This window comes from Pinus tabuliformis, chromosome 2_1 (assembly GCF_031772625.1).
Source record: "Pinus tabuliformis cultivar Carrire ecotype Pingquan chromosome 2_1, CPIR1, whole genome shotgun sequence".
In the NCBI taxonomy this organism is placed as follows: domain Eukaryota; kingdom Viridiplantae; phylum Streptophyta; class Pinopsida; order Pinales; family Pinaceae; genus Pinus; species Pinus tabuliformis.
Genome location: NC_142299.1, coordinates 306,780,596 through 306,801,798, shown reverse-complemented (window position 1 = coordinate 306,801,798; position 21,203 = coordinate 306,780,596).

The window sequence follows — 21,203 nt, the reverse complement described above, 5'->3', positions numbered from 1 at the left end:
AGCCCTCAAAGCATCTCTTGTAATATCTTCCCTCACTCCTCGTTGTTTTCCACATGCAATATCCAAAGGTGAAGGTGGCAGATATCCAAAGCAAGTCTCAAATGGGGATTTTCCTATAGAAATGTGGTTTGCTATTGTCTAGTTTAACGTCTTAAATTGCTCTACATAAATTATCAATCCGGGTATCCTAAACTGATGAAGTGTGGTGCACCATATGTGCTTAGTTAACCTTTTTCTTACTTCGTTGTTTTATAGATTTTTTTTTTTTTGGGGTTTTGTTTTTGTTGATCTCCTAAATTGTCTAATTCAAATGGAAATCCTATTCTAAGGTCTTAAGAATACTTTTAAAGGTCAAGTATGGATGTAGATTTGAAGACAAGGTTTATGTCCCTAATGGTAACTTCCAAAACTTAGCACTTCAAAAGATCTCAAAACATGTTATTGATGGAATTAGTACTTAAACAAAAGTGTAAATATGTAGCTACTTCAATCAAACAAAAGATGAAATATTGATCATGAAATCATTGTCTCTGCTACTTGTCTAAATACAGAAATAAAAGTTAAGCTATTGCACTCAAACAAATAAAAAATTCCAAACTAATAAAAGTAAAATCAAATCACATCATTCATGTTGGGTTGTGTTATATTCTTTCCACGACTAACCTACGTAGTTAAACGGGGCGGAAGCCCCCCTTCGTTGCGCCGATTGCGTAGCGGGGGGGTCACAGGGGGGGCGGTAGCCCTCCCTGTTCGGGGGGTTTGAGGGGGGCGGGTAGCCCCCCTCTACGGGGTCCGGGGCAGCGCCCCGGCAAATTTTTTTTTGGACCCTATATTAGGTTGGGCGAACCTACCTATGGTTTTGTGCATGTTTTTCGCACATGGTATTGGACGCGATGGTTTTTCGGTCCATGGTATTGGATGCTTCGACATGTATAAATATGTATTGTAACATTGAAAGGAAAATAATGAAAAATCAAGCTGGTAGTCCCGGTTTTGGGATCCAGGGAAAAAATATCTGTGCATATGTGTTTTATGGGTTATGCTCTCGCATTGTTTATTTTCTTTGTTTAAGAATTCGTATGCAGGTAATTTCTGTACAGGGTTAAAACCTACAATTCATAGTTCGATTCCTCGCCAATTATTCTAGCTATGGCTTTCAGAGATAATCATCAATGACATGAGCAATCTGATATCTAATTGCAGAAAAGTAAAACTAAAATCAAATCACAACATTCATAATCCGATTCCTCGCCAGTTATTCTAGCTATGGATTTCGGAGATAATCATCAATGATATGAGGAATTTGATATCTAAACTAACTGACAAAGAAAATAAATAAGACTGAAATCAAAGCATAATTGAAATTGAAAAGTTAAAAAAAAAGTCAGCAGAGAAACAAATCTCATGTCATTATTTGATGCAAAAACATGTAAAGAAAAACTAATCTACAATCAACCGGTTGAATACACTTACATGAATTAAAATTGCATGAATGAAAAATTTAATCTATCAAACTTGAAAGCAATCAAATGACATAATGAAATCAAAGCAAAATTACAAAATGAAATCTACTCTACCTTACATTCTAATATGCTCCATGACATCTACTTCACATCTCCTTCCATGTTGAGAACATCAAAGCTTTATTCAAATTCTTCAAAATTACAAAGTACAACAAAGCTCTCCAAAGCTTTCCAAAGCTATCTCACAAGCTAACAAACTTAAGAACTAACAAGCTAAGACTCACAAGCTAAGCTCTAAAAACTAACAAATGAAGGAGAGAGATCTCCTATTTATACAAAAAGATGAGAAGACATCTCATTAATGAGAGTCCATGAATCTCTCCCTCTACCTCTAGAGTCCTAATCAAAATAGGAACTGATAAGACACATATATTCTTAGAGTTACAATACAATTAGGAGATGTGACACATATCCTCATGATCTCATGATTCTCTCCACTAAAATTCGAATTTTGCCTTAGAGTGCCACATAAGGGTCTTCTAGAAGCCTCCTTTTGACCTACACATGTCAATAATCTCAACCCACTTGTTAGGTATAAGCATATGCACATTATTTCCTAATTTTTAACCACAAATTCACTTAAAAAGGCTAAGAATTAATAAAGTTTGGAAAAACATAAATGTGGCCCAATGATAATGAAAGTGGGATGAATGTAGTGACATAGTAATGAAATGGAGGTGATATAATGGACATAATAGTGAAAGTGTAATGGAAATGAATGACATTTTCAAGACCCAACAGCTATATTATAAGAATGTTGTATATATACCATATTTTCATCCCATGTCTTCGGATGCTTCTAGTTGCATCCCCTCAAAAGTTGCACCAAAGTTTTGTTGACTACTTCTGTCTACCCGTCTATCTGTGGATGGAATGTTGTAGATATCTTCAACTTCATGTCCATCTTCTCCCAAAATGTAGTCTAGAATGCACTAAGAAATCTTGTATCCCTGTCTGAAATGAAGCTCCTTGGTATTTGAAAGTGTACCCATACCTATCTAAAGAATAAGTTTGTTTCTTCTTTTTTGGTGATGGTCTTTTTATAGGGCATCGAAACACACATCTTGTTGAACATGTCAACTACCACGAACAAGAAGTCATGTCCCTTCCTCATTGTCGATAACCTCCCACAAAGTCAAGGGAAATGCTTTCCTAAGGATGAGTAGGTATAGGTAAGGGATGACAAAGACCCTATGTACTATTGCTAGGTTTTATGGTACAACAAAGCATGCATACTTTTATGAACCTAGCTACTTGTTCTTGCATCTTAGGCCAATACACATACCTCTGCAAGTTAGCCAAAGTCTTCCCTACACCAAAGTCCCCTGCAACCTTAAAGGTGTGAACCTCTCTAATTAGCTGCAAATTCTCACCTTTAAGAGCACATAAGTTATCTAGCCTGTAGAGTAACCCATTCTGGAGATGGTAGTCAGCGGTGCTATCACCATCGTGCATATTACTTTGACTCTGCAACTACTGATACACCTCCTTGAAGTCCTTATCTTCTGAATATTCCTCTATGTATGCATCATGGGTGAATGGCTCCATGTGCATAAGAGTTCCCAAAGCTGTAATCTTTGATGTCGATGGCCTTGAAATAATATTGGCCAACTTTTTTGTGTTTCCCTTCTTATATTTGATCATCAAATGAAATTGCTGTAAAAATCCCATCCACTTGTAATGCCTGGTCCATTGTAGCTAATTTTGGGCCTGTAGGTACTGTAACGGCTGGTGATCCATGTGGATTATTTTCTCCTTTCCCATCAGATAGTGCTTCCACTTCTTCACAGGTTGCACACCATGGCATAGAGCTCCTTATCGTAGGTAGGGTAGTTAATAATTTCCCCATGAAATACTTCAGAATGGTAGAAAATGGGCCTTGCTCCTTGCATCAAGAAAAATCCCATAGCATACCTACTCACATCTATCTCCACTTCAAAGGGTCGTTGCAAGTTTGGTAATGTTAAAACTGGTGCTTCAATGATCTTCTTCTTTAACTCATCGAAAGACTTCTGCTGACCTTTTATCCACTAGAAACTCTTGCCACTTGTTATGGCGTGGACCAGTGCTGCTACTGCTGAAAACGAGGCTATGAATTTCCTAAAGTATTGTGCTGATCCAATGAAACTCCTAACCTCAGTAACATTAGTAGGCACCAACCATTTCACGATGGCCTCCATCTTGGAAGGATCTATCTTCAATTCTCCTCCACCAATCACATATCCAAAATACACCAAGGAATGTTGCACAAAGTCACACTTCTTGATATTTGCTAGCATCTGGTGCTTCTTCAATTTTTTTAGCACCTGTGTCAAATGTGAAATATGCTCCTCTCGGGTAGCACTATATACTAGTATATCATCCAAATAGACAATTTTTTTTATGAATCTATAAAAAGGCACAATACATCATTCATTAATCACATAAATGTAGTTGGTGCATTACATAGGCCAAATGACATAACTAATCACTCATACAAACCTTGCCTAGTTTTGAAGGCGGTCTTCTATGTATCATCTTCTTTGACTCGAACCTGGTGATATCCAGACTTCAAGTCCAGCTTGGTGAAATAATTTGCTTGCTGCAACTGATGTAGGAGACCATCTATCCTGGGTAGGGGGTGTCTGTTCTTGAGTGTGATTTTATTCAACTTCCTGTAATCTATACACATCTACCAAGTCCCATCCTTCTTTGGTACAATGATGATGGGTGAACCACATGGTGATGTACTTGGTCAAATGACACCCTGTTCCAGCAGCTGCTGCAACTATTTCTTCACCTCACTTGCTTCTATAATAGTTTGCATGTACAATCGTATTTGACAATGGGGAGTTTGGCAATAGTTGGATCTTGTTCTTCACTTCTCTCTTAGGGGGTATCCCTTTAGGCTATCAGAACACATCCTTGTATGCCCATAACAACTCCTCTAATTATTGTTTTTGTTTCTTAGTACACCCCTTTAGGGATGCCTTGCCTCTTATTGACTCATCTACAGATTGATTTTCTCTTAAAAACAATAAAACATATTTCTTGCTAGAATTGATCAATTACTTGGCTTGGTTGGAACTTACTAGTGAAATTTTTGACTTTCCTTTGTGCACATTGATGATGAATGATTTTCTATCCTTAATGAGCCAGTAATGGTTATCTCCCCTCATGAATATTGCATCATGCATGTACATATATGGATTGCCGAACACGACTCCACACACATCAAGGGGAACCACATCTAGATATACTTCATCAATAAAATAAGCACTGATAGCAAATCTAATTTTGCACTATTTTGTTACCTTCATCTCTTCATCCTTATGTACCCATCCCAATGGATATGGGTTTGGATGATCACGAACTTCCAACCCCAACTTCTTGACCAGATCTAATGCAATGAGATTTGTCTTCGATCTTGAGTCAAACAGAGAATCAATCTTCGTCTTCTTAACCTTTATTTTTACATGGAAGAGTTTGGTCATTTCTTTCTCTTCTTGTTTCCGAAGGATACTCAAATTCACCTCCTTCTACACTGATGTACAGGTGATTTTCTTATCCATTTCTCAGTTTCTTTCAACTTGGTTGCTCAAATCGGTGGCCATGAGATTCTTCTTCTTATTATCTTTCTTCTTGTTCTTTGGGTTTAGCTATGGATGCAACTTCTAGCACTTCTCCTTTGTATGGCCATTAATGTTTCATTGGTTGCTAGAATATTTGCATTGGTTTGTTGTGGCTACCATATTTTTATATTTCCCCCCTTTTTTCTTCTTCTTCCCCTCATAAGCATCTTGTTTCTCCTTTTGCTTCGATCCACTTGATTGTACTCTTTTCAGGCCTATGTTCTCCAGGTATTGTGCCTGTATAAGCCTTGTCCATCATTTTGGGCTTGAGAAGCATCACTTGCTTATGCAAATGGTGGTGCAAACCCCCCAAATACTTGAGATGTACATCTGGGCTCTTTGGAGAGATACCCAACATTATAACCATCTTTCTGAATTCTGTGATGTACTCATGCACACTTTGGCCTGGATTTTGCCTAAAGTAATGCCATTGGATTCACTGGTCTTCCACGTACCCAATGGGATAAAACTGTGACTTAATGAGGGTTTTGAAATCCCCCCACTTAGTCACTGGAAGTTTTCCCTCCAACCTCAATGTTTTTGTGTGGCTCTCCTACCAAGTCAGTGCATGACCCTCCAATTTCAGCCATGCAAATGAGATCTTCTGCCCTTCCTCAATCTTATGGACATTGAAATAAACTTCCAGTTGTTGCAACTAGTGGTTCAACTTCAGAGTGTCGATCTCACCATGGTATGTCTTGATATCAAATTTTTCTTCTAATTTAAATAGGGGTTGGTTCATGACACTCAAACTAGGTTGATATTTTCCGAGTTCTTTCTTTGGTTGGTTATCTGCATCTTCCCGATCTCCCGATCCCCCTTCTGATTTATCCTTTGCATTCAAACCCTCTCCTTCTCCAAATATCCCCAGCCTATTACTTAGGGCCACCATGAGGAGGTTTACATTGCGGTTTATATTGGTGACTTGTTCTTCTAGCCACAAAAACCTCACCTTAATAGGATCACGAGGTTTATTTACAGATTCATTGCCCATGATTAGGGTTTTATGATTTTCGGCCCTACCGATATAGATCCCTGCAATATAAACAAAGAACCCAATGAAGCCTGCTCTGATACCAAATGATTCATAAAATTATGTGGATATTCCACTGGACAGTTTGTCACAACTGATCTGACAATATTCTATTAAAAATCTTAGATTCTACACTATTACAATTTTATTTAATTTCTAGATCTGTAAAATTAACGATAATTAGTGCATGCATGTAAAAGTAAATAAAACATAAAAGTAGAGAACGAAAAAATAAGACTATACACACATAATACACAAGACATGCTCTCTCGGAAACCCTTTCAGGAGAAAACCAAACTGGAAGGTGAGGTCTCTTCGCTCTCTTTTTCTATCTAGATATATGGTTTTAGATACAAAGAAGTAATGTCGGTGGCCCCTGGGCTACTACAATGGAAATATCCTCTCTGTGTGCTCTACTTCCTATCTCTCTTGGCTATCTTTTCTAAACTATGGAACAAAATCTATCGAAAGAATGGAATGCCTCTTCCTCCTAGTGGCCCAGTTATAAGACAACCTGGTAGCCTACTAGTGGTTAAGTTTGACTACATCAACTCTTAACTAGAGTTACAAATTAGAATCTTATAGAGTCTTCTCCATCACAAACACATGGCTAGCCCCTTTTCCATTAATAATGAGGCCTGACACAACATCCTTCCAAACTATAGGTGTGGAAACAAGAAGGTCAATTTCTCAGTGGCATAACTTTTGCATACGGACTCCGATTGATGTGATTCTTGTGCCATTGGAAAGCTCTATGTGTGTAGAATAACATGAAAATAGATGCACTCAAGAAACAAATTTTTACCCCCAAAAAAGGTCGTTTAATGTTTCAAAACACTCCCAGAAGGTTTTAGACCCGATTTTTCCAAATTGGGTCTTGCCAGTAAAAACAGTCCCGTGAGTTGATTCCTCCACTTTTTCCACTCCAAATGCATCAAGATGGATGTTAAAAAATATACTAATACAAGTCAGAGCACAACAGGTGCTTGTCCCTCTTGTTCGCACAATTTTTTCAGTCACCAGAGGCAGGGATGCTGATAGCTTCTATGCAATTTTGGGAGGAGTGAAGCCTGGGGTCACTGTCCAGTCAAAATCTCCGTTTGACCAATGGGAGGCTTGATGGATTGGCTTGCGGGAAACATAGAATGAGATGAATTCTTGGGAAACTTCTGTGCTATTCTGGGTGACATTCAACCAAGTTTATTCCAGGATTGTGCAGTGAAAACTTCCTGGGAGGTAGCCTCAAGCTTTGCGAAATTCTGGGTCAATGAGGGTAGAGACTACATAGTGCAGCCCAACAGAGATCCGACTGATGGATGGTGGTCCGGTCGAAATATATTAGAAAAAATGGCTAAGTGCGTGAGCGAGTGAATTCATGCATGCATGACCTTGCAAACACACACTCAACATGACTCAACAACAAGATCCCTCGAACAACAAGAGAACATATGGTCAGTGTGACTGACCAATGGGTGTGAGCAACAAATGCGACACTTTATATAGATTGTTGAATGACCGTGACAAACTTGCATCAAACTGCATAAAATTTCGTGTGTGAGTGTGATATATGTTTACATAACAAACACAACTCAAACGCAAACCTTCAACATCACCATAATTATGTCGCAAGCATGACATAGCAATCAACATGCTGAAGACGACAGTTGGTCAAACAAACAAAAAGGAAGCAAGACATGTAGAGGAAACACATGAAATGAATTTTTGTGTTTGCGCACATGCATGTTATTGATGACAAGATTATATGACAATGACAAGCACTTCTGCAAACTCAACTAAGAGGTTTACTTCGAAAGGTGTTCTTTACTTACCATACTTACCCTCGAGATGATCATGCATTCGACAAATTTTGTAAGCGGTACTGATCTTTTCCATTACTTGGTCTCATGGACCTTCTCCTCAACTCATTGGGAGTGATCTCAGCATGTCACTTTTTCCTTTTGTCAATGAGCAATAGGTTAATGTTGTTTCAGTGGGCAGTCACAACTATCGAAATGAGGCCCTGGGAAGCCGATCTTCACAGTTTCTGCATGCAAGGTGGACAATGCAGCTTGGACAACATTGCACAGTTTTGAGACACATGACACTACTGCAGGATGGGGGTCTTGGGAAGACACCTCTGCACAATTTCAGATAGTAGTGTTGGCTACCTGACTGCTCTGTATATTTCTAGAGAGCAATGCTAGCTAGGGTCTCTATGGGCTGTGGGGTTTCAGCAGGTGTTGAGCCTCAACCTTACACTCATTTACCTGTCCTCCCAAGAGCTTTTCCCTATTCACTTCTCTCTTCTGACATCATTTCCTCCATCAACTTGTTCAATTCATTGCATTATATGTCTTTTTAACATGATTTGTTGACTGTGCTAATGATTGATTGTTTGTTTAGAATTTTGGTACATGTTCAGCAATTTCGCAGCTGTTCTGCAATTCCGCAGCTACTCAGCAATTCCGCAGCTGTTCAGAGATTCCGCAGCCTTTTTGTTGTTTGCTATACTCCACGTGTCTTCTCCAGGAACGGGCCACATGGGCACGTTGGTATGGATGTATACATGGTTCGTATGCTATTGGTTGGGCCAAATCAGTCACGTATGCCCCCGGTCAACGCAGGAGTACCCACAGTCAAACAGTTAAGTTCCAGATGGTGGCACGGCTCTGCGTGAGCAACTGAGACACGGAACCATAGCTGGCACTTCCTCCACGCCACGAAGACAGCAAGGGACATGATCTAACCATAGATTTACTCCCCATGATGACCGTTTCCTCCAAACGTGCACGGAGTTGCCTGCGTGTTGCTGCGTAGTTAATTAGTTAAGACTGTAGTTGCTTAGTTTACGCAGAGGACAGTTTGTCCCTGTGCCTATAAATAAAGCATTTGCCAATGCTTAGAGATTATCTTTTTGATATTGTAATTGCTGTAATTTTTTTGGTTATCAAACTCTGTTTTAGAAGACTGTTTCTACAGCACTTTTTGACTGTATTTTGACATGCTGATTTAATATAAGAAGACTGTTTCTGCTCATCTCTGCGTAGCTGATCTTTAGCTGGTTGAGTGGATGGAGGGACCCCATCTACCACAACCTATGTACAGTAGCATTTAACTTTATTTTCCTGCGTTTCTTTGTTTTCATTTTCACATGTACAATAATGTATAGTTTGATTTCTGCAGTTTTTCATTTCTTTGAACATGTATAATAATGTACAGTTTGATTTCATGCCTTTACATTTCCAGCACTTTTCAGAACTGATCAGTTTGTTTATGCAGGTGTGTTAGGAGCCCGGGATAGTGTGTTTTTATTTCTTTTTATCACTGATGGTATTTGAAGTTGTCTTGTCTTAGCTGCTGATTTTTACCTTGCTTACTTAGTTTCATTGCTAGTTTACTTTATCAAGTTTTTGACAAGTTTCTTACTAACCTTTTGATGGTCTTCTCATCATAATTGTCTAACCTTTATTGGACCAAAATATCATTTAGTGGCAGCTTGGTTTGATTAGCTTTTTGACTCATATTACTGATTCCTTCTTAACTGTTTTTCACATGAACAATTGCAGCTAGAGGCAGAGTGTTAAGAAAGAATGAAGTGTTATGATTTGTCATTTAAGTTTTGCAGTTAAAGTAGTGTTTTTCACTTTCCATTGAGTTAACATAGATGCTATTTTTGTTCTTATCAGCAGCATAGATAGTGGACTAGTGCCATTAGTCACTTTGTTTAATGCTTTGCTTTCATTTGAAGTTTCAATTCCATTGCAAGTCACTTTTCAAGCTTTCTCTTTAAAAAGTTCTAGAAGCATTTAGAAAACACCATATGCACACACACGCACTCATTTGTTTATAAATCCATCACTCCATCTTAAGAAGTTAAATCAACCACAAACATCATCCAAAAACGACAAAAAGAACTAGGAAAGGTTACTTAAGTACATACTGTACATCTCACTTCATCAGCTTACGAGCCCCGGGTTGACAATTAATGATAGCAATTTAGACAACACTAAATTGACCAAACAGCAGGCAAGGGAGGAAGCTTGATGGTTGAAAAAGCAAAGTGAAAAGTTCCGAAAAGATGAATGAGGCTAGGTTGCTCGGGAAATAGCTAAGTGTGAGATCAGTGACATAGATGTAATAATGATAGGACTCGACTGTGATCGCACATGGACACTTAGTGACACAACTTAGACCATCTAGAATGCATAAGACATACTTTACTTGATGCAACAACCTTCGTGACAAGAGTGTGTGGAGTGAGTGTGAAACATGTCTATGTGATGACAACGACTCATATGAAAACCATTTCCTTGAAGAAACAAGTGACCAAGGATGATTGATCGCATGATCCAAGGTAGGCTCTGAAATTTGCATGTGAGCCAAAATTTTGGAGGGTGGTTGTAGCCTCTACAACACCAGGGTAAACATGCGATGAGAGGCTACTATGATTGGATTCAACCTCCTATGTGACCTTAAGTGGAATCAATGGAACACATCAACCAACTTATCCACATCAGCAACAGAACCCTCAGGAGACATGTCAGCCACTCAAACATCCTGCCCGTGGGTTCCACGAATGTTTTGGAAATCTTAATCCTCGAGAAACCCAAAGTCGCTCTCACAGGCTTACCTGCTAGCGTCCAGAGAGCCAATTGGTCATTTCTATGCCAACGTCGCCGAGATTTGAGCCACTTTTTAATGCCCAGAGCCCAGGTCTAGGATCAATAAAAGAATAGGGAAACAATGATTCAAAAGAAGTAAGTTAAACAAGACCTTAATCAGATCCCTGCTAGCCATGCCAGGAATTTTATCAAACATGTTACAATCATGTAATCTAAAGGTGTAACCAACAGAATTAAACATAGGGATCTTGTACTTATCTGAGAATTGCTAAGAACCATTGTTCTCTCATTACATTTCTTGCATTACCATCTATTAGGCCATAGATACATTATCCATTCATTTAAAAGCAAAAACATGCTTAGAGCCATACATGGCTGATGTCATAAAACACACATATAACTAGCATAATAACAACAAAAATACTCATGAAAGTAAAAACATATAAACCACATATGATCCATCAAAATTCTCATAGAAATACAAGGAAAAATAACCTTTCATTAATGATGCAAAAACTAAACCTAGGATGGGAATTCCATGTTCTACCCGACCATAGAATGGATGAGCCAAATATCTCTTTATCCATTCACCCCCATGCCATATTCCAAGCATGAATGTGGGACTCAAACCAAAAGAACTAACCAAGGCATACCGCGGCTAAACCACCTCACCCTCATCAATAGAAACTAGGCTTTACCATAATCGATCCCGATCACTAGGCCAACACAATGAACACATCATAACAAGTTTTACCTTGGTTTTCGTCCAATCATGGGGTCAAACAAGAATGGTTTCCATCAGATTTCTCCACCTACACCATGAGGAATTTTCCTGTCTCCTAGTCTCTCAGGCTTTACTGCAACCCAAAGTTGGATCACTAGGCCCTACACAAAGACCCCGGTCTCTTAAGCTTTACCACAATCTACATCAAATCACTAGGCCCTAAATTGAGACCCACTCTCTAGGCTTTACCACATATCCCAACCTGGGATACTAGGCCCAACGGAGAGCAAACCACTTGTAGGTTTTGTTGGGTGTGTCGGGGGTTTTGAGGGGGCCGGTAGCCCCCCTCTATGGGGTCCAGGGTAGTTTCGTGGGGAAATTTTTTTTTGGACCTTATATTAGGTGGGTGGACCTACCTATGATTTTGTGCATGGTTTTCAGACATGGTTTTGGGCATGATGGTTTTCTGCCCATGGTATTTTGTAGATCCGATGAAGGGAAATATGATTATTTTCTAATACATGGTTTATGGATTGGTGTTTATGGATGCTTCAACATGTATATATATGTATTATAACATTGAAAGGAATATAATGGAAAATCAATTTGGTATTCCTGGTTTGGGATCTAGGGGAAAATCTATGTGTATATATGTTTTATGTTTTATATTCTCTCCATTGTTTATTTTCTATTTTTAGAATTCATATGCAGGTAATTAATGTATGGGGTTAAATTCTACATCTGGTATTAGAGGTTTTTTGGCTTCAAGGGGGATGCCTTTGTTGTTGAAGGGTTTTTCTCAGGCCTGTAGTCGACCCTATTTAGTGGGAGATCTACATGATCAATTCTTTTGGTGAAAGAAGATGGTGGGCAGTGGAGAGATAAATATCGAGAAATTTAATGGTTAGAGTTTTGAGTTGTGGAAACTCAATATGGAGGATCTACTGGTGGATAAAGATGAGTGGATCGTGGTAGATCTAGGTACTAAACCAATGACAATGTCATCTGAAGATTGGGAAAATTTGGATCGGAAGGCAAAGAGCACAATACAGTTGTATATCTTGTACTCAGTATTGTTAAATGTATCAGGGGAAGCTTCGGTGAGGGCTTTGTGGGAATGTTAGGGAATTTGTATCAATCTAAGTCTCTGGTGAATAAATCGTTCCTACAGAAAAATATGTATAACCTGAGAATGAAGGATGGAGACTCGGTGAAAGAGCATCTGAATGCCTTTAACATTATGGTAAGTCAATTGTTATCGGTTGATATAAAAATTTTAGATGAAGATAAGTGCATGAGTTTGTTGTGTTCTATACCAAATTCGTGGGATAGTCTGGTTAATAGGTAGCAATGCGACTTCCTTACAGTTTGATGAAATAGTCTCATCCTTGTTGTTGGAGGAGATGAGAAGGAAAAATATGGAGGGCTAGAATGGTGATGCCTTGTCTATATGAGGATGGTCCCAGAAAAAAACAAAAATAAATCCTCGAGTGGGAGATCTAAATCTCTAGGAAAACCTGTTAAGGTAGTCTGGAAATGCAGAAAGGAAGGGCACTTCAAAACTTACTATAGATCTAAAGCTCCTGAGAAAGAAAAGGGATCTGATGATGCTCCTTCTGCATAGGTGAAAACAACCTCAGATGAAGGTGGGGATGTGTACTTGGCTTACTCTTCAAGTACACATGTAGATCATGAGGCATGGTTGATTGACTCAGTTGCATCCTTTCACTTCACTCCCCACAGGAAGTGGTCCTACGAGTATGAGAAATATGATGGTGGTGATGTCTTCTTAGGGAATCATAGGAAGGCTAGAATTTTCGGTCACAAAAAATTCAAGTTGAAGTTGCAAGGTGGAAGGATTAGAAAAATTTCAGGAGTTTTGCATATTCCTACATTGGCCAGAAATCTGATTTCTGTAAGCAAGTTGGATGATGCAGGTGTAAAAACAATGTTCGAGAAAGATACCAGCAAGATGGTTTGGGGAGCACTGGTATTAATGAGGGGAGTTTAGATTGGAACTCTGTACAAGATTCAAGGTAGCATTGTTAGTGATGGGTGGAACAGTTATGTAGTTCCTGAAAGGGGAGCAAAAAATATAGTGGTCTCTAGAGAAAATACCATGCTATGGAATTAAATGCTTGAACATATTAGAGAGAAGGGCCTTCAAATACTTCATGGTAATGGTATGATAGAAGGTATGTCTAATTTCTCTCTAGATTTTTATTTATGTGAAAATTGTGTATATGGGAAGCATAATCATGTGAGTTTCCCCTTTGGTTCTAAGAGGGCGAAACATATAATAGAGCTTGTGCACAGTGATGTGTTTAGACCTGTGTCGGTTCCATAACTGGATAATTCTGTGTACTATGTACCATTTATGGATGACTTATCAACGGATACATGGATATATTTCCTCAGGAAGAATCTAAAGTCTTTGACAGGTTTAAAGAATTTAAGGCTATGGTGGAAAACCAGAAAGAGAAGAAGATAAAGATGTTGAGGACAGATAATGGTGGAGAGTTTTAACAGAAGGAATTTGAAGAGTTTTATAAGAAGTGTGGTATATCATAGAAAAAGACTACTCCATACACACCTCAGCCAAATGGAGCTGTAGAAAGAATGAACATGATGTTGATGGAAAAGGAAAGAAGAATGATCAATGGTGTTGGGTAAGGACATGAATTTTGGGCAGAGGCGGTGGAGACTACATGTTACCTGGTCAACAGGTCACCTTCATCAACGTTGGAGGATAAGACTCCATAAGAAGTATGGACTGGTAAGAAACCCTATATTTCACATCTGAGGGTATTTGGATGAGATTCATATGTACATGTTCCAAAGGAGAAAAGAAACAAGTTGGATAGTAAATCTGAAAGGTGCATCTTTATTGGGTATAAGGATGGTTTAAAAGGTTATAAGATTTGGAACCTAGAAACAAGGAACGTTATGTACAAATGAAATGAGGTGTTTAGAGGGGTTAAATATGTTATTAAACATGAATTCCTACCAAAGAAACTTGAGAAGATTGAGTTTGAGCTAAATGAGGAGGAATCAGACTCTACAACATAAGAGGAATCAGAAGATGAAGAGCAAAAAACTCTAGCTATGAGAAGATTAGTTCGAGAAAGAAGGCAACCAGAGAGGTATAGTTGAGCTACTTTTTGTTCAAATTTTTCTTTATCTATTACTGATGATGATCTAAAAACTCTCAGAGAAGTAATAGATTCAGAGGATGGAAAACTTTGGAAAGTGGCCATGGTTGAAGAAATGGCATGTTTGCACAAAAATGAGGCTTGAGATCTGGTGGAGTTGCTGACTGGAAGGAAACCCATTGGTAGCAAATGGATGTTTAAGAAGAAGATGAATGTAGAAGGAAAGGTGGAGAAATACAAATATCGGTTGGTATAAAAAGGTTATTCCTAGGTGTCGGGAATTGATTTTGGTGATTTTTTTCTCCTTTTGCTAAGGTAGCTTCTATTAGATTACTTTTATCTGTTGTTGTTTCTTTTGATTTTGAGGTAGAACAGATGGATTTGAAGACAACATTTCTTCATGAAGATATGGAATAAGATATGTACATGAATTAACCTAAATGCTTTATGGTGAAGGGTAAGAAAGAATTGGTATGCAGGTTAAAAAAGTCTCTGTATGGGTTAAAACAATCAAAGGATTTTTTATCGGAAATTTGATACATATATATGGGGACTTGGCTTCACCAAAAGCAAAGAAGATCACTGTGTGTATTTTAAAGTAATTGGTGATCGTGTTATTTATTTGGTCTTGTATGTGGATGATATATTGTTGATTGGAAATAACAAAGTAATTATCTAGGAATTGAAGACCCAATTGTCCTCCAAATTCGACATGAAAGATCTTGGTGTTGCAAGCTATATTTTTGGCATGAAAATTAAATGAGATCGGGCAAAGAGGAAGCTCTAGTTAAACCAAAGGAAGTATGTTGAGACAATATTGTAGAGGTTTAATATGTAGGATATTAAACCGATGAAGGTTCCTATTCCTGTAGGTGTAAATTTATCTGTTGAACATTGTCCCAAGACACAAGAAGAGGAAGAGGACATGTCTTGTGTTCCATACACAAGTTTAGTTGGTAGCCTCATGTATGAAATGGTCTATACTAGACCACACATTGCACATACAGTGGGAGTATTGAGCAAGTTTAGGTCAAAACCAAGGAAGGAGCATTGGAAAACAGTGAAGAGGGTTTTAAGGTATTTGCGTGGCACTAGTGATTATGGTTTGTGCTACCAAGTGAGACCAAGATTGGATGGAGTTTTGGACATCATTGAATTTTTTGACGTAGACTGGGCTAGAGATCTGGATCAGAGAAGAACTACATTTGGGTATGTATTTAACCTGTTTGGAGGTATAGTCAGTTGGATGAGAAAGACATTGTTTGTAGTGGCACTTTCAACTACAGAGGCAGAATACATGGCAGCCACTCATGCAAGCAAGATAGTAGTTTGGTTACAAAGATTTTGTTCAAGTATGTGATTGGTACAACGAGCTATAAGGATAGACTGTGATAGCCAAACTGTAATTTTCTTAGCAAAGAACCCTACTTATTATTCAAATACAAAGCACATTGATGTTCAGTATCAGCTTGTGAGGGATTTGGTTGAGAACAAAGACGTGGACACTTTGAAGAATGCCACAGATGCATTCACAAAGTTTGTGAGCACTAAGAAGTTTTCTTGATGTAGAGAAACAATGGGCATTGCAGGGATGGACCAATGACTAAGCTCTTCTGTGGCCCTCCATGGAAAGAAAACAATACGTGGGAGAATGTTGGGTGTGTGTTATATTCTTTCCACGACTAGCCCCGCGCACGGGGGTTCACGAGTGGGGTGCCCCTTGTTTGTTCCGCTGCGTGTAGCATGGGGGTCAAAGGGAGGGTTTGAGGGGGGAAGTAACCCACTTCTATGGGGTCCAAGGCATCGCCGCAGGGAAAAAAATATTGGACCCTATATTAGGTGGCAGACCTTCCTATGGTTTTTTGCATTGTTTTCGTACATGGTTTTGGGCATGATGGTTTTTTGCCCATGGTATTTTGTAGATCCAGTCAAGGCAACTATGGTTATGTTCTAATCCAAGGTTAATGGATTGGGGCTTGTGGATGCTTCAACATGTATATATATATATATATATATATATATATATATATATATATATATATATATATATATATATATATATATATATTGTAACATTGTAAGGAATATAATGAAAAATCAATCTAGTAGTGATCCAAATTTAAATAGGAACACAACAAATTATAGAGATAACCATAAACATAGAGATGTTATGGAAATAATTCTTCATTTCATTAATGTAAAATGCTGAAATATGCTTACAAACAGAAATGGAAATAAACTAGCTAGGGCGATGGTAGCTTATCTTTGAGAAGATATGTGGCAGCTACATGCCTCTGAACTATCTTACAATGAGGCTCAAGGGCATTTTTATTATTGAACAATAAGAGCAAACCCTAAACAACCAAAACCCTAACCCGAGGAGATGTAACACCAAGAGTTTATGGGCCCTGTTGGGGTGAGTTAGATAACCAACTTCCCGGGGTCGTGACTTGTCATATTATCTCCATTTGACGCGCATGATAACCCATTGGAAAGATCTCTCCAAGGACTACGACGAAAAAGATGATTTTTAAACAAAAAATCATTGGCAGTAGATTTCCAAAAGAACGTCGTTTAGGGCCTCAAAATGGCTCCAGAAGTTTAGGACCCGAAAAAACTACTCAAAATAGTAAACTGTGCTACAATCAAGGAAACCTTCATCTTCCCAACCTTTCAACTTCTTCAGAAGACTAACCATCACATTGAAGAGAAATATTCGCTCAATGTATAGTTTTCTTCTAAAGTTTTTCCCCTAGGCATCATATTGGGTATCCCCTTTCTTCACATCTAGCTTTTTTATTAATAAAAATAAATTTCATATAATAGAGTTGGACATTATAGCATCAATGTTGAAACCTCAACATTACATGTTAATAAATACATTACAAAATTTTGGGTAATGAAAAAAGTGTCACAATAATGCTACATATATCATAGGAAATATAAACTTTAATTACTAGGATCGAAAGGATTATATTCATGTACGAGAGGGAATAGGATAGGATATTGATTGTCATAGCCTAGTAGAAAGGGTAAAAATCACACCTAAAGATAATGATTTACTTTTATGGAACCTAATCATATATAGTGGTTTATATCCATTAAATTTCCATCAAATTTAGGATAGAAGGAAGAAAATCATCCATACACGTAGACAGGAAAAGCCCCTACTCCTATTGTAATCTATATTGAGAGTTACATTTAACTTAGAGACAAATGCAACAATTTTTCATATGGGTATAATTTGATTGTAAAAAATAATTCCAAAAGAACCCCCCATTGGCCTTAGAGTTTCTGTAAGACTATATAGGTCACTTCGATAAAACCTTTAAGTCGATATTGATGCAAAATTGAAGAGAGTTCATGTTCATGGATTGCAAGTGGTTGTGTGCTTATGGTGGTTGGTAGAAGGATAAAACTATTGATTACTTTATATAGTGTATAATTTGAGGTTACTCCAATATGAAAGGTAACTTGTAATCAATGTTGTTTTGTATGCTTATGGTGGTTGGTAGAAGGATAAAACTATTGACTACTTTATATAGTGTATAAGGTAAAGCTACTCGAATATGAAAGGTAACTTGTAATCCATGTTGTTTTGTATAATAGATGGAATATATTGTTTGTAGGATCTTGTGAATATAATAAGCATTATAACTATGAAAGAATCCATTTTTTTAAGGAAATGGAAGAAAAAATAGTCTATGAGATAGAATGTATGTTTTTCTTGATAAAATTTCAGGTACAAATAGATTATTAGGGGATAACAATCATGTCCTAATCTATTAAAAACAAATATTGAAAATTGGACACATGCAATTAAAAACAAAAAAATTTCATGAACCTGCCTCATTAATTGTTGTGGGCTTCAGTTGATCTCTGTCTACATTGTTGTTGGCTTTAGTTAATCTTTGTTAGATCTTATTGTAACTCCACACTCTTTGGGTAATAAATGCTTTGAAAACTTCTATTTGTGACAACAACGTCGCTAGATGGAGGTGGATTAATTTATTTTTCTCATGGAATTAGAAGCCACACAAGCTAAATGTAAGACTCTTTTTATGAGTGATAATTCTGAGCCTTGATAATTACTCAACCAGTACGTGGAAGGCTTGAAAGTGAAACTACACCATTCAGGAGTAATAAGCGGTTCATGAGTTTCAGACAAAATTGCTTGAATCAATGGAGAGAAAGGATAAAATACTCACTTAATTTCCTAAAGTGCTTCAAATAAGGGATATTTGTTATCATTTTAATAGAATTTGTAGTCAATGAAAGTAGTATAAAGTTATACACTTTGTGGTAAGAACAATGAAAGAAATTTTGGGTCAAAGTGGGTCATGGGAAAAGGATATTATTGGAAAGAGTTGTAAAGGAAATCAAAGGGCATGCAAAAACCTAATCATTTCCACCTTGAATGATAAAATTTATATATTGTGGAATATGAAACATTTAATGTTCTGTATTAATACTTAACTTGAAGCGTAGCACTAATCCACCATGTTACAGTATATACTACATATAAACTTAATTTTCTAAGTTTAAATGTCCCATCTTGAAATGAGGTCAAATTGTTGGGCAAAGAAGGGAAAGTACACAACCTACAACAACATGTAAACACAAAAAACTCACACAAATTTTCACACTAAGCTATAGCTCACAAGAATTGATAATTCAATTCCATGAAGGTGATTTCAATTTAGACAATAAAAACAAATCTAAAGACAACTAAAAGGATCCTACTTAACTAATAATAGTTACTCTAAATAATATTGACTCTTTTATATCTTTCTAAATACATAGAGTAATATTAACTCTTTTATATCTTTCTAATACATATGGAGACTCTCTTTCAAAAGTAATTGAATTGAGACTTTCTACATGCACCTAGTACATGAATTTACATGCATAACTAATGAGAATAATCATAAAGAAAAGAAAAATGTATTAATGAAAATGACTCATAGATATGGTGAATACTGACTAACTAATTGAAGACCTAACACTTACCCTCTAACCTCTAAGATCATTATCTTGACTCTCCTTATGGTGAGAGGTTGAAGATGAACATCGACTCTCATCCTCTCAATATGGTGTTTCTACACAAAAAATAAAAATTAAAAAATGAACAATTATTGTGCACACAATAACGAATTCTCTTTATGGCAATGGGTCTGAAAACACTTCTACATCTACCTTTCACTTCTATATCTACCTCTTAATTTGAGCTTCCTAACACTTACCCTCCAACCTCTAAGATCACTATCTTGACTCTCCTTATGGTGAGAGGTCAACTCTCAAATCACATCTACCTCTTGATTTCACTTCTCAATTTCTTGTTTTATAAAAAATCAAATCCAACCTAGCACTTATCTTCTAACCTCTGAGATCCTTTATGGCAATGGTCTGAAAACACTTCTACGTCTACCTTTCACTTCTACATCTACCTCTTGATTTGAGCTTCAACCTAACACTTGCCCTCTAACTTCTAAGATCATTATCTTCTACCGTTCACTTCTACATCTACCTCTTGATTTGAGCTTCAACCTAACACTTGCCCTCTAACTTCTAAGATCATTATCTTCTACCTTTCACTTCTACATCTACCTCTTGATTTGAGCTTCAACCTAACACTTGGCCTCTAACCTCTAATATCATTATCTTCACTCTCCTTATGGTGAGAGGTCAACTCTCAAATCACATCTACCTCTTGATTTCACTTCTAAATTTCTTGTTTTATAAAAATCAAATCCAACCTAACACTTATCTTCTAATCTTTGAGATCCTTTGAGATTTTTTTCCAATTGATCTGCAATCCCATCAAAATTTCCTCCTCTCAAAACCTTTGATTTTCTCAATTCCTCCACTATGATACCAATCTAATAAACAAAGAAGCAAATTTACATGAACTATTATAATAAATAAACACACACAAGTTACACAAATTTCACATTATGCTACTCTGATTTGTTGAATTCCTTAGACTATGATACCAATCTAATAGACAAAGAAGAAAAAATACACAAACTATTATAATAGATAAACACACACAACTTACACAAATTTAATGTTACAACTAATTTGCAATCCCTTCCAAACTTCCTCCTCTCAAAACCTTGTGCTATGATTTGCTCAATTCCCTTTACTATGATACCAATCTAATATATAAAGAAGAAAAATTATACAAACTATTATTATATATAAACACACACAATTTACACAAATTTCACATTACACTAACTGATTTGTAATCCCCTCCAAATTTCTTTCTCTTAAAACTTTGTACCCCCTCCAAATTTCCTCCTCTTAAAACTTTGCACTCTGAAACCTTGGTTTGCTTAATTCATCTCACTGTGATACCAATCTAACAGACCAAGAAGAAAAATTATACAAACTATTATAATAAATAAACACACACAACTTACAAATTTCACATTACACACTTACAAACTTATAACTCAGACATTTCATGAAAATAAGTTAAATAGACCAAGAAAATTTCTATAAAGAGATTCTCCAAAAAAAATTGTCGATTTGT